Genomic DNA, 12,972 nt, shown 5'->3' with positions numbered 1-12,972 from the left:
TGGTGGCTTCAGTTGAAGCAAAGATTCGTGAGAACAGGCCCTTCACAATAACAGGTCTCTCAAACAAATTTCCTGACGTGTCGAGATCAGTGCTTTACAACATTGTTTCTGAACACCTAAAGTTTAGGAAACTGTGCTGCCATTGGGTCCCGAAACTCCTAACAGAGGACTACAAAAACCAAAGATTTGAGTGTGCGATGAAGTTCTTGACTCGTTATGACGAAGAAGGTGACGGCTTCTTGAGTCAGATTGTAACTGGAGACGAAACATGGGTTTCGCATATCACGCCCGAATCAAAGCAACAGAGCATGGAATGGAGACACACACACTCGCCTGTAAAGGTGAAGGCCAAACAGACTCTGTCCCAGCGCAAAATCATGGCGTCGGTGTTTTGGGATAGGCATGGTGTTTTGTTGGTCGACTTCATGCAACGAGGAACCGCTATCAATGCAGAAGCATACTGCCAAACCCTGAGAAAGCTACGCAGAGCGATTCAAAACAAAAGACGCGGCATGATGACAAAGGGAATTGTCCTTCATGACAATGCAAGACCTCGCACTGCAGGTCAGACCCGCGATTTATTGGACATTTTTGGCTGGGAAGTTTTAGACCACCCACCCTACAGTCCTGATCTTGCGCCGAGTGATTACCATCTGTTCCTCCACCTCAAACATCACCTCAGTGGCAACCATTACACTGATGACGACGACGTGAAAACGGCAGTGAACTCTTGGTTATCGGAGCAGGCAGCAGGTTTCTATGAAGAGGGTATTTTAAAATTGGTTACGAGGTATGATAAGTGTTTGAACAAACTTGGCAACTATGTCGAAAAATAGAGTGAAGTATGTACTTTCTGTAAATAAATTTACTTTTTTGAAATAACCTTTTGTTGTGTACTTATTTTCAAATGGACCTTACTTAAAAAACACGCCTCGTATTTTTTATGATCTTAGAGGATCGAATTAAGAAGGACAAGCCCACGTACATGGCATTCATAGATCTAGAAGAGGAATTCGATAATGTTGATTGGGCCAAGCTATTTGAGATTCTGAATGTGATTGGGATTAGATATTGAGAACGAAGAATTATCTACAGTCTGTATAAAAATCAGTCTGCAGTGATAAGAATCAAGGGCTTTGAAAAAGAAGCAGCAATCCAGAAAGGAGTGAGGCAAGGCTTCAGTCTGTCCCCCCTCCTTTTCAATGTATATATGGAATAGGCCATAAAGAAAATCAAAGAGAAATTTGGAAAGGGAATCACAATCCAAGGAGAGGAAATCAAAACCCTGCGATTTGCTGATGATATCATTATTTTATCTAAGACTGCAGAAGATCTACAGAAATTCCTGAATGGTATGGCTGGGGTCTTGGATAAGAAGTACGAGATGAAAATAAATAAGTCCAAAAAAAAAAAGTATTGGTGTGCAGTAGAAAGAAGTTGGGTAATGCAGGTAATATTAGATTTGGAAATGAAGTCTTAAAGGAAGTAGATGAATATTGTTACTTGGTTAGTAAAGTAACTAATGATGGCAGAAGTAAGGAGGGCATAAAATGCAGACTATTACAAGCAAGGAAGGTGTTTCTTAAGAAAAAAATTTGCTCACTTCGAACACTGATATAGGAATTAGACAGATGTTTCTGAAGACTTTCGCCTGGAGCGTGACATTATATGGAAGTGAAACATGGACAATAATTAGCTCAAAAAGAAAGAGAATAGAAGCTTTTGAAATGTGGTGTTACAGAAGAATGCTGAAAGTGAGGTGGATAGATCGAATCACATATGAAGAGATACTGAATCGAATTGGTGAGAGAAGATTGATTTGGCTAAATCTGATGAGAAGAAGCAACAGAATGATAGGGCACATCTTAAGACATCCAGGTCTTGTTCAGTTAGTTTTTGAGGGAAGTGAAGGTGTCAAAAATGGCAGGGGTAGACCAAGGTATGAATATGACAAGCAGATTAGAGCAGATTTAGGATGTAACAGTTTTGTAGAAATGAAAAGTATGGCACAGGATAGGTTGGCATGGAGTCTATGGATTGATGACCCAATAACAACAACTGTCATTAGATGTCACTCATTTGTCATCACTGTCCCATCAAGCATCACCCACCACAGAGTCCAAGTAACACAGATTGTTCTCCAGCCATTATCCGTCATTTTGAGGCCAGGAGCAAATAAACTTCTTAACCACCGGGCGAGTTGGCCGTGTGGTCAGGGGCGCGCAGCTGTGAAGATAGTGGGCTCGAACCCCACTGTTGGCAGCCCTAAAGATGGCTTTCTGTGGTTTCCCATTTTCACACTGATGTAAGGCAGAATTTGCAAATATATTTAAACAACGAGACATTGAAAGAAGTAAACTGCATAAAATATCTTGGAGTCATTATAGACAACAGATTGAAGTTCGACAAGAACATAGAATATGTAACTGATAAGTGCTTGAAACTTATTCATGCTCTCTCAAAGTCTGCCAAAATAAATTGGGGATTATATAAAAGGAGCTATTCTACCTACCCTGTCTTACAGAATACCATTATGGATACATTTCGCAACTAAGTCGTATAATGCAATGAAATTAAGAAGAGTACAACGACTAATAAACATTAAAATAGCTAAGGCCTACCGTACAACATCACACGAGGCACTATGTATCATAACTAGATTAACTCCCATCGTGATAGAACTTGGAGAAATTGCCAGGCACTATGATATAACAAAACGGACTGGAGAAATGGTAGTGGGAAAAGAGACTCTGCAACTTGATTCCAGGATGTGTTATAAACAATGGTCTCACCTGGCTCATACGGTTAAAATACAGGACAAAATGGTTGACAAACACTACCCATTCCAAATCTATACAGATGAAGCAAAAGTGAGGCTGGAGTTGGATCTGGAATAATTCTGTAGAGTCACTATGAACCTCCTCAACAATCCCAATTCAGATTACACAATACCTGTTTAAATAGTCAAGCAGAACAATACTCAATATTGAAGGCACTGGAGAAATTACAAGACATCAACCACGAAAATAGAGCAGCAATTATTTACACTGATAGTAAAAAAAAAACCTGGACCTTCTCAAAAACAATGGAAAAAGCAACAATCTCGTAGAAGAGATCAGAAGGAAGATGAGAGACCTACAACTACAAAACTGGGAAATACACTTCTCATGGGTTAAGTCTCATGTCGGCACAGAAGGCAACGAAACTGCTGATCAATTGGCGAAACAAGCAGCCAGCAGGACAGACCTAGAAGTCTTTCGATAAAATTCCTGATGGTGCAGTTAAAAAAGGTATTGCATGAGATAAGTTTACAATTAAAGAAGAGTGGAGAGAAACTCCCAATGGATCAATAACGAAAGCATATTTCCCATGTGTTAAAGCGAGACTTGACTCAAAAATTATCTTAAGCCACAATATGACGGTTATGATGACAGGGCTTGGAAAAATAGGGACCTATCTGCATCAATTTAAAATCCAAGAGGATGCGAAATGTCGGTGTGGCGAAGAAACGCAAAGTGTGGACCACATCCTATATGAATGTGAATTATTAAAACATGAAAGGATAAAACTAAAGACAAATGCAATCAACTCAGGAGGCCACTGGCCTACGGCAATACTTTTAATACTTAAGCATTTAACCAAATGCAGTGTAGTGTAGTGTAGATACATTGTAGTATAGATACAGTACATTTAGATAGTGCCGTATCTTGCCTGCTATATTCGTGTGTTATCTTTCGTGTGCATCTATTAGACTGTAATACTATAATAATAATTTTCTAAGCATTTAGCTTCGTTGGTAATCTTTGAGTACAGTAGTTCTTGCAAATTTCATTTCTGTTGTGCTTAGTAGTGACATACGGTACTGTACCGGTATCGTAATTAGGATACGTCTGAAAGTAGTTTAAAATTACTGTAGTGTACTGTACAGTAGTATACGAATAATATCCTATTAGAATTTAGGGTGCTTATTTTACTATTGTAAAATATTTGTGTAGTACTGGTGTAGTAGAGGTATCCGTAGAAACTCTTACTAAAATACTGTTGTTGTAATTAGGATAGGCTTAATTGCAGCTTGGAATTGTGTAGTTCTTGTGTATTACTTTCGATATTCAGTAATTAACAGCAGTTTTTTATCCTGTTAGGGGTTGTAGGATAAAAAAAAATTGAGCACGACTAAGTAGTATTGTAGTGTAGTTGTATATTAATTACCTTATTGTTGTGTACTATCCCAGACAATATATCCCTCCGTTCATTTTTTTTTTTGCAAATAAGTTATTTTATTTTTTTAATTTAATTTTTTTTCCCCCCATAAAGAATGGCTAAGGAGCGCGAGTGTACTTATTGTGGGTGTGGTGAGGCGTTGAGGGGTATGAGGGAGGAGTTGGAAAGTTTGAGGCACATAATTAGGATTCTCACAGAAGACAAGAAGGAAGATAGGACTCCCTCAAACAATGTACAGGTAACAGTAGGTGTACAAGAGGGAGGGGAAGGAAAGGGAGGAGTTGTAGAAGACAGGTGGTCTAATGTTCTAAGGGGAAGGAGATTGCAGGCTAAGGGCTCTATTCAGGATCAGAATTCAGGACAGGTGTCTGTGCGAAATCGGTACGAGTCACTCCAGGTAGAACAACAGAGGGAAGATGAGGGACAGGAAACTGTTGCTGAGATGCGTGGAAGTAGGAGGAAGGGAAAAGGTAGGAAAGGGAAATGTAGAGTAGAGGATAGGAAAAGACAGGTGGAACAGGGTCATGTCAAGGAGAAAAGGGAGGAGGAAGTAGCTTCTGCAGCTATCAGGAAAGATAGGACTGACCAGGAGGGGAGGGGATCAAATGAGGTGGGTAGGGTTGAGGCTCTGGTCATGGGGGATTCCATCGTTAGACACGTGGGGAAAGTGTGTGGAGGAAAGGGAACCAGGGTAGAATGTTATCCAGGAATTTGAGGCAGATGTTGAGGAAAGTAGAAGAGAGGGAGGAGGGGAAGGAGAAGGTGGTAGTGTTTCACGTTGGTACCAACAACGTAAGGCAAGCTGATATAAGTACCAACATAGTTGGAGATGTGTGGGATCTGGTAAATGCAGCACGGGTGAAGTTTAAGAAAGCGGAGATTGTTATTAGTGGAATACTGTGTAGGAGGGACACTGACTGGAGGGTGATTGGGGATTTAAATGAGACTATGGAGTGGGTATGTGGGAAACTGGGAGTGAAATTTCTAGATCCTAATGGGTGGGTAGGAGATAGGGATCTGCGCTCGGATGGCCTTCATTTAAACCGCAGTGGTACGTATAAGTTAGGAAATTTGTTTGGAAGGGTAATAGGGAGGTACATTCAGAGAAACGGGATGGCCTAGGGAGCGGTGATAAGGGAACAGGGAACTGGAAATCAAGTAGGGATGACATAAAATTGTTAGTGTTGAACTGTAGAAGTATTGTAAAGAAAGGAATAGAATTAATTTAATAGATATATGTTTACCAGATATTGTAATAGGAGTTGAATCATGGCTGAGAAATGATATAATGGATGCAGAAATTTTCTCACGGCACTGGAGTGTGTATCGTAGAGATAGGATAGGAATGGTGGGAGGGGGAGTGTTCATTCTGGTGAAAGAAGAATTTGTAAGCTACGAAAAAGTTAAAGATGAGACACATGAAATTCTAGGTGTAAGGCTCATTTCTAAAGATAATAGGCAACTTGATACATTTGGAGTGTACAGGTCGGGAAAGGGTAGCACTGACGCGGATTCGGAATTATTTGATAGGATAGTCAGCTATGTGGGAAACGACAAGGAAAGAAATGTGATTGTAGCGGGAGATCTGAATTTGCCAGATGTAAATTGGGAAGGAAATGCGAACGACAGGAAGCATGACCAACAAATGGCAAATAAGTTAATATGGGAAGGACAGCTGATTCAGAAAGTGATGGAACCAACCAGAGGGAAATATATCCTGGATGTGGTGCTGATAAAACCAGATGAGCTCTATAGGGAAACTGAAGTAATAGATGGTATTAGTGATCATGAAGCTGTTTTTGTGGTAGTTAAAAATTAATGTGATAGAAAGGAAGGTCTTAAAAGTAGGACTGTTAGGCAGTACCATATGGCTGATAAAGCAGGCATGAGGCAGTTTCTAAATGGTAAATAAAAATGTAAACAGACTCTGGGATGGGTTTAAAGAAATTGTTGAGGAATGCAAAAACAGGTTTGTACCTTTAAAGGTGGTAAGGAATGGTAAAGACCCACCTTATTATAATAGAGAAATAAAGAGACTAAGAACGAGGTGCAGACTGGAAAGAAATAGAGTTAGAAATGGCTGCGGAAGTAAGGAGAAATTGAAGGAACTTACTAGAAAATTGAATCTAGCAAAGAAGGCAGCTAAGGATAACATGATGGCAAGCATAATTGGCAGTCATACACATTTTAGTGAAAAATGGAAGGGTATGTATAGGTATTTTAAGGCAGAAACAGGTTCCAAGAAGGACATTCCAGGAATAATTAATGAACAAGGGGAGTGTGTATGTGAGGATCTTCAAAAGACAGAAGTATTCAGTCAGCAGTATGCAAAGATTGTTGGTTACAAGGATAATGTCCAGATAGAGGAGGAGACTAATGCTAAAGAAGTATTAAAATTTACATATGATAACAATGACATTTACAATAAGATACAAAAGTTGAAAACTAGAAAAGTGGCTGGAATTGATAAGATTACTCGGGATATACTAAAGACAATGGGTTGGGATATAGTACCATATCTGAAGTACTTATTTGATTATTGTTTGGTCGGAGGAGCTATACCAGATGAATGGAGAGTTGCTATAGTAGCCCCTCTGTATAAAGGAAAGGGTGATAGACATAAAGCTGAAAATTACAGGCCAGTAAGTTTGACATGCATTGTATGTAAGCTGTGGGAAGGCATTCTTTCTGATTATATTAGACATGTTTGTGAAATTAATAACTGGTTCGATAGAAGGCAATTCGGTTTTATGAAAGGTTATTCCACTGAAGCTCAACTTGTAGGATTCCAGCAAGATATAGCAGCTATCTTGGATTCTGGAGGTCAAATGGACTGTATCGCGATTGACCTGTCTAAAGCTATTGATAGGGTGGATCATGGGAGACTGTTGGCAAAAATGAGTGCAATTGGACTAGACAAAAGAGTGACTGAATGGGTTGCTATATTTCTAGAAAATAGATCTCAGAGAGTTAGAGTAAGTGAAGCTTTGTCTGACCCTGTAATAGTTGAGAGGGGAGTTCCTCAGGGCAGTGTTATCGGACCTTTATGTTTTCTTATATATATAAATGATATGAGTAAAGGAGTGGAATCGGAGGTAAGGCTTTTTGCGGATGATGTTATTCTCTATAGAGTGATAAATAAGTTACAAGATTGTGAGCAACTGCAACGCGACATTGAAAATGTTGTGAGATGGACATCAGGCAATGGTATGTTGATAAACGGGGTTAAAAGTCAGGTTGTGAGTTTCACAAATAGGAAAAGTCCTGGGTTTTAATTACTGCATTGATGGGGTGAAAGTTCCTTTTGGGGATCATTGTAAGTATCTAGGTGTTAATATAAGGAAAGATCTTCATTGGGGTAATCACATAAATGGGATTGTAAATAAAGGGTACCGATCTCTTCACATGGTTATGAGGGTGTTTAGGGGTTGTAGTAAGGATGTAAAGGAGAGTGCATATAAGTCTCTGGTAAGACCCCAACTAGAGTATGGTTCCAGTGTATGGGACCCTCACCAAGATTACCTGATTCAAGAACTGGAAAAAAATCCAAAGAAAAGCAGCTCGATTTGTTCTGGGTGATTTCCGACAAAAGAGTAGCGTCACAAAAATGTTGCAATGTTTGGGTTGGGAAGAATTGATAGAAAGAAGAAGAGCTGCTCGATGAGCTGATGAGCCTAACTTAGCACACGAAGGCGAAACGCAGGCAACCAAGTATGAGTTAGCTGGAAAATTTATAATGTCCAATAACGGACCATTATATTGGTATTATAAATTTACTCATTCGGGACAAATATTTTAAATTCCCTTTGGGAATCAACATCTGTATTATCTGATGGCCAGGCAGGCATCAAATTTTGGAAATGAGACATAGCTCTCATAGTGCATTGGCACTGCTGGTGGCTTCAAGTAGCCTGTGCAGTGGCCTTCACGGTATGCACTAGCCTTGCGTCTTGGGTGGTGTGCTAAGTCCCAACTGATGAGCCTAACTTAGCACACGAAGGCGAAACGCAGGCAACCAGGTATGAGTTAGCTGGAAAATTTATAATGTCCAATAACGGACCATTATATTGGTATTATAAATTTACTCATTCAGGACAAATATTTTAAATTCCCTTTGGGAATCAACATCTGTATTATCTGATGGCCAGGCAGGCATCAAATTTTGGAAATGAGACATAGCTCTCATAGTACATTGGCACTGCTGGTGGCTTCAAGTAGCCTATGCAGTGGCCTTCACGGTATGCACTAGCCTTGCGTCTTGGGTGGTGTGCTAAGTCCCAACTGATGAGCCTAACTTAGCACACGAGGGCGAAACGCAGGCAACCAAGTATGAATTAGCTGGAAAATTTATAATGTCCAATAACGGACCATTATATTGGTATTAAGTGGTATGTTCCGAGCTGTCAGCGGAGAGATGGCATGGAATGACATTAGTAGACGAATAAGTTTGAATGGCGTTTATAAAAGTAGGAAAGATCACAATATGAAGATAAAGTTGGAATTCAAGAGGACAAACTGGGGCAAATATTCATTTATAGGAATGGGAGTTAGGGATTGGAATACCTTACCAAGGGAGATGTTCAATAAATTTCCAATTTCTTTGAAATCATTTCGGAAAAGGCTAGGAAAGCAACAGATAGGGAATCTGCCATCGGGACGACTGCCCTAAATGCAGATCAGTATTGATTGAAGCAAGAATGAACTTATAGGTAAATACTTAAAGTATGTAGGTATAGGTAACACAATTAATAGAAAATTAATCACGACTACAAAAGAATACTAATGCATGTAGTATTACTTAAATTGTAATGGAGCATGCAGTTAATGAATATGTTAAAAAAACACCAGGCAAATGCTGGGGCTGTACCTTAATTAAGGCCACAGCCGCTTCCTTCCCATTCCTAGGCCTTTCCTGTCCCGTTGTCGACCTTAAGACCTATCTGTGTCGGTGCGACGTAAAGCAAAAAAAAAAAACAACACTCATTAAGCAATTAACATTTGTGATGTAGGAGGCATTCTTGCCATGCTGAGGTATCAGAAATGCCTCTTTCATATGCAAGCAGTTGAGGGGGACTTTTAGAGTAGTCATCATCATCATCATCGTCATCAATTCCTTCCGGTAAGCCGGGTAGGATAATTTTGAATGATGTGCCTCCATTTCTAATGGTCTTTGTATGTTTTAGAGTACTACTGTTTTACTGTTCACTTCTTACTGAGAATGGAGCCAGTTTCCCTGAATTTGTTTACATATTTTCACTCTGATTCTCTGTGTGAAGCAGTTGCACACAGGATTAGTGTCAAAAGGTACTTTGTAATTTGCCTGCTATGCTTTCTAATCACATACAAATTTTATGTAACATTTCTTTGTTGTAATATATTGAACCATCCTGTTCATTGGGACAATTGTATTAATTTTAGTATTGGATATTAGTATCACACAAGGCCACCCACGAAGCCAGTGTCTTACAGTATATGTCATAAAGGAGTCCAGAAGAAGCGTTCTTGTGTGAAGTGAGCGCGAGCGTCATTATGAGAAATCTCCAGAAACGCATTAAAAGGAGTTATGTCCCAATCCAAGCCTCTTGATGAAGATTGGGGACGCTTCCCAGATCCCGGCTAAACTTATTATAGGAGGGAAGAAAGAATTAAATTAATATCTTTGGTTATGGAAGAGTTGCATTGGATTTGAGACAAGAATTGCAACCTGTATTATTTCTGCTTTATTTTGATATGCATTAGGGCTGCATTCATTAATGCATTCGCTAATTAGAGCTCATGATATACTTAATGCGGGAAAACTTCGCGGGCGCGTGAAGATTGCACGCGACCAAGCGGCTTGATGACGCTAGACGGGATTATAAAATAAGGCCGCCGGGCATATCAGAGTCATTCTTGGGCAAGAAGACTGCTTGAACGAGTCGTCATACTGCGTGTTGGTACTGAGAACAACGCTTTGTCTTCGAGCTACACTTACTACCCGTACTGCTATTTCTGCAAGGAAGTAAGTAATCAACTTGAATATTCAGATGAATTGAAGATTTTACCTGTGAGAATATGCTATGGGGAGATGAGGTACTGCTTATAAGAAACTAATGAACTAGTAGCTTCATATTTCTATGAGGTCAAGGTATTACTGACGAAAGGCTAGAATTAATATTGGCTCAGGTTAGGAATTCTGAAACTATATGTTATCCGTGTGATAGGGTGAAAGAACAGTGACTGAGAGGAGTGAAGAAACTATTGTGTACCAGGTTAAAACTCTGAACGAGACTTGGTTAATGTGACGTGTGAGACACGATAGTAGTGGAGACCGGCATCGAGTTTGGACAGTCTGTAATATATGAATTTATTTTCAGTTACCCCAGCATCAAGTCAGAACGAGTGTTTGACATCACCATTGCAAGGAAGCCACAACCAGGAGCTGAAGCCAACACGACAACGGGCATCGATCCAGGAACGTTGGGAGCACCTGACCAGCACAACGTCGAAGGGGACACCTTCCAACTACAGAGGGAGCTGTACGAAAACGCAACACAAGAAAGAATGTCTCCAAGTGGTCAACAGTGTCTGATGACAGCGCCGCAGTCTATCATGAGGTGGTAGATTCAGTGGTCCACAGGGATGGCCGCTCCGTAATGTCAGCGATAACATAAAGTCAGAGCTTTCCAATTCTGTTTCAAGCATGTCATTTAAATTTAGATAGGAATATGGGGGCCGTCAGTCAACATAAGAGTAGGTATGGTAGAAAATGTTCCTTGTAATTTAGAGCTAGGCCTCAAACTCGAACCCCGTACATTAAGGTAGATGTTATTTGTAGAGTCCTTGTTAGTGTGTTCATATTTCATTTTGATTGTGTTTTTTTAACGTACGTGTGTTTTTAAGGGTCTGATCGAACTCCTTTGGTTAGAGGAGGTTAGTCTAACAGATAGGTACTTTTATTAGATCGCATTTAGGCATTTGTTTCTGCAGACGTAGATGGGTATAGTTGTGACCAAGACGTGACCAGTAATTCACCCAGATTCACTAATAGAGCGAGCGAGTCCGAATATTGAAGAGATATGAGCCCATGATAGGCAGAATTAAGATTTGTGATTGATATGAGAGAGCCCAGCACGATTGAGAGTTTATTGAATATTTTTGGAGATGCCTAGTATGGCCATGTGACTATCGCTTAATGAGTAGTGTTTTTGTAGCACCAAGATTTAGCCCATGAGAGGCATAAGTAAGATTTGCGATACTGCTGGAGATATTATGACGAGGGCAGATAGCCCAGGTGTATTTAAAAGAGGGCTTTAGCAGCAGATTACGTGAGATGTTTCTTTGAAAGGCAAGACTTTAGCCTGCCGCCCTTTGAGCTCATAAATTAGGGGACTGCCGCGAGTGAAGTGGTGAGGGTGGAGGTCATTGAGCTTGACATCACAGGCTTGTGAATTGGTTATGGTCGTCTGCAGTGTGTCAAGTGTGCCAGGGGGGAAGAAACGACCTTCATGTTTTGAAAGCAGGGAGAGATCTTTTTTATGTCCTATTTGTTTTACGTAATATTTTAACACTGGCCCGTTTGATACTTACATGCGTGTATATGTTGATTGTGTCCTTTTTATTTTGTTTGCATAGGTATCTTTGACGCCTTACTCGTCATGGGACTAGGGTTCGTGACCGAATCAGGTCATTGTATATTTTGTGGTGATTTTGTTTGCACCGGGGTTCGACGGCGCGAGGCATTGTAAATTTTTTATGGGAATTACTGTTTATGAGTAGTTAAGCGGATATCCATCTTTCTAAACTTCGTTACTTACACTATTGTAACATGCTTGTTGCAGCACAACAGTTTTCGTGAAGGCGGTGAACTGGTTGTCATCGGCTCAGTGTTATTTTACCCTGTCATAATGAAAAGCTCTATCCTTTGTAAATAATTCAATTTTATGTAATAAATCCCTATTTGTTAAACTTTGAATGCAGCGATGTTTCTGTTAGATATTTTATTTTATTATTAATTTAGCCGAATCTTACCTGATTTGTCACATATCCTCTTGTTTATCTTTGGTTGCCCCGTTATACCCATGTTATCCCTGAGAAGAATGCTTAGCTGGCTGAGTGAAGAGGATGATGTTCAGGTAAGACTATGTGCACCAGCTCATGTTTGTGAGAGTTCTTTCACTACCGTACTCTGGGTTCAAGACCGGCTTTCGCCTGGCCGGAACTTCAGAGTCCAGTAGGGCACAATATATGTGATGTAGAAAGTTAGAAACTTGAAAAGGAGAGCATAACAGGAGAAACATAATGGCAGTTCACTTTGGGAAAGGAGAAATAGAAAGAGGAGACAAATATAAACAGGGAAACCCCAAAGGGAAAGGATAATATCCGCATCTTCATACAGGCTGTCTTCAAATAGACGGGCTTAAGCTCATCAGTCCCATGCTTCTACTCCATTTCTTCCCAGTACCCTGATGAGCTCGTTTCCACTTCCAAGCTTCATCAGGAGGCTGGACATCAACATTGACAGTTCTTCTGTATTATTTTGAGAAGTGTTAAAAATGTTAATTCAGTGTGGTATGTGCTTGTTAGTTATACAGAAACTTCAGAAATTTCGAGGAAAGTATTTGTGTTTGAATGTCCTGAACTTCATGAAAATTGGTTGGAAAGCTCAAATATGATGCCTGAAAACTGCAACTACTTGAACTTATCTTTTATCAGATGCATAAATTTTACACAGAAAAGAACCCCACAGCTGTTTTCAGTGACAATATTTGA

General features: G+C 40.0%; 1 protein-coding gene across 9 annotated transcripts in view; it reads left to right on the top strand.

Annotated features, from left to right (window-relative positions):
* Positions 1–12,972, top strand: part of JMJD4 (jumonji domain containing 4) — a 108,015-nt gene that overhangs the window by 75,422 nt on the left and 19,621 nt on the right. The window lies entirely within an intron of this gene.

The sequence above is a fragment of the Anabrus simplex genome, chromosome 4 (genome assembly GCF_040414725.1).
Source record: "Anabrus simplex isolate iqAnaSimp1 chromosome 4, ASM4041472v1, whole genome shotgun sequence".
NCBI classification, from domain to species: Eukaryota; Metazoa; Arthropoda; class Insecta; order Orthoptera; family Tettigoniidae; genus Anabrus; species Anabrus simplex.
The sequence above is the reverse complement of the archived record's forward strand: the minus strand, read 5'-3'. Positions and strand labels throughout refer to the sequence as shown.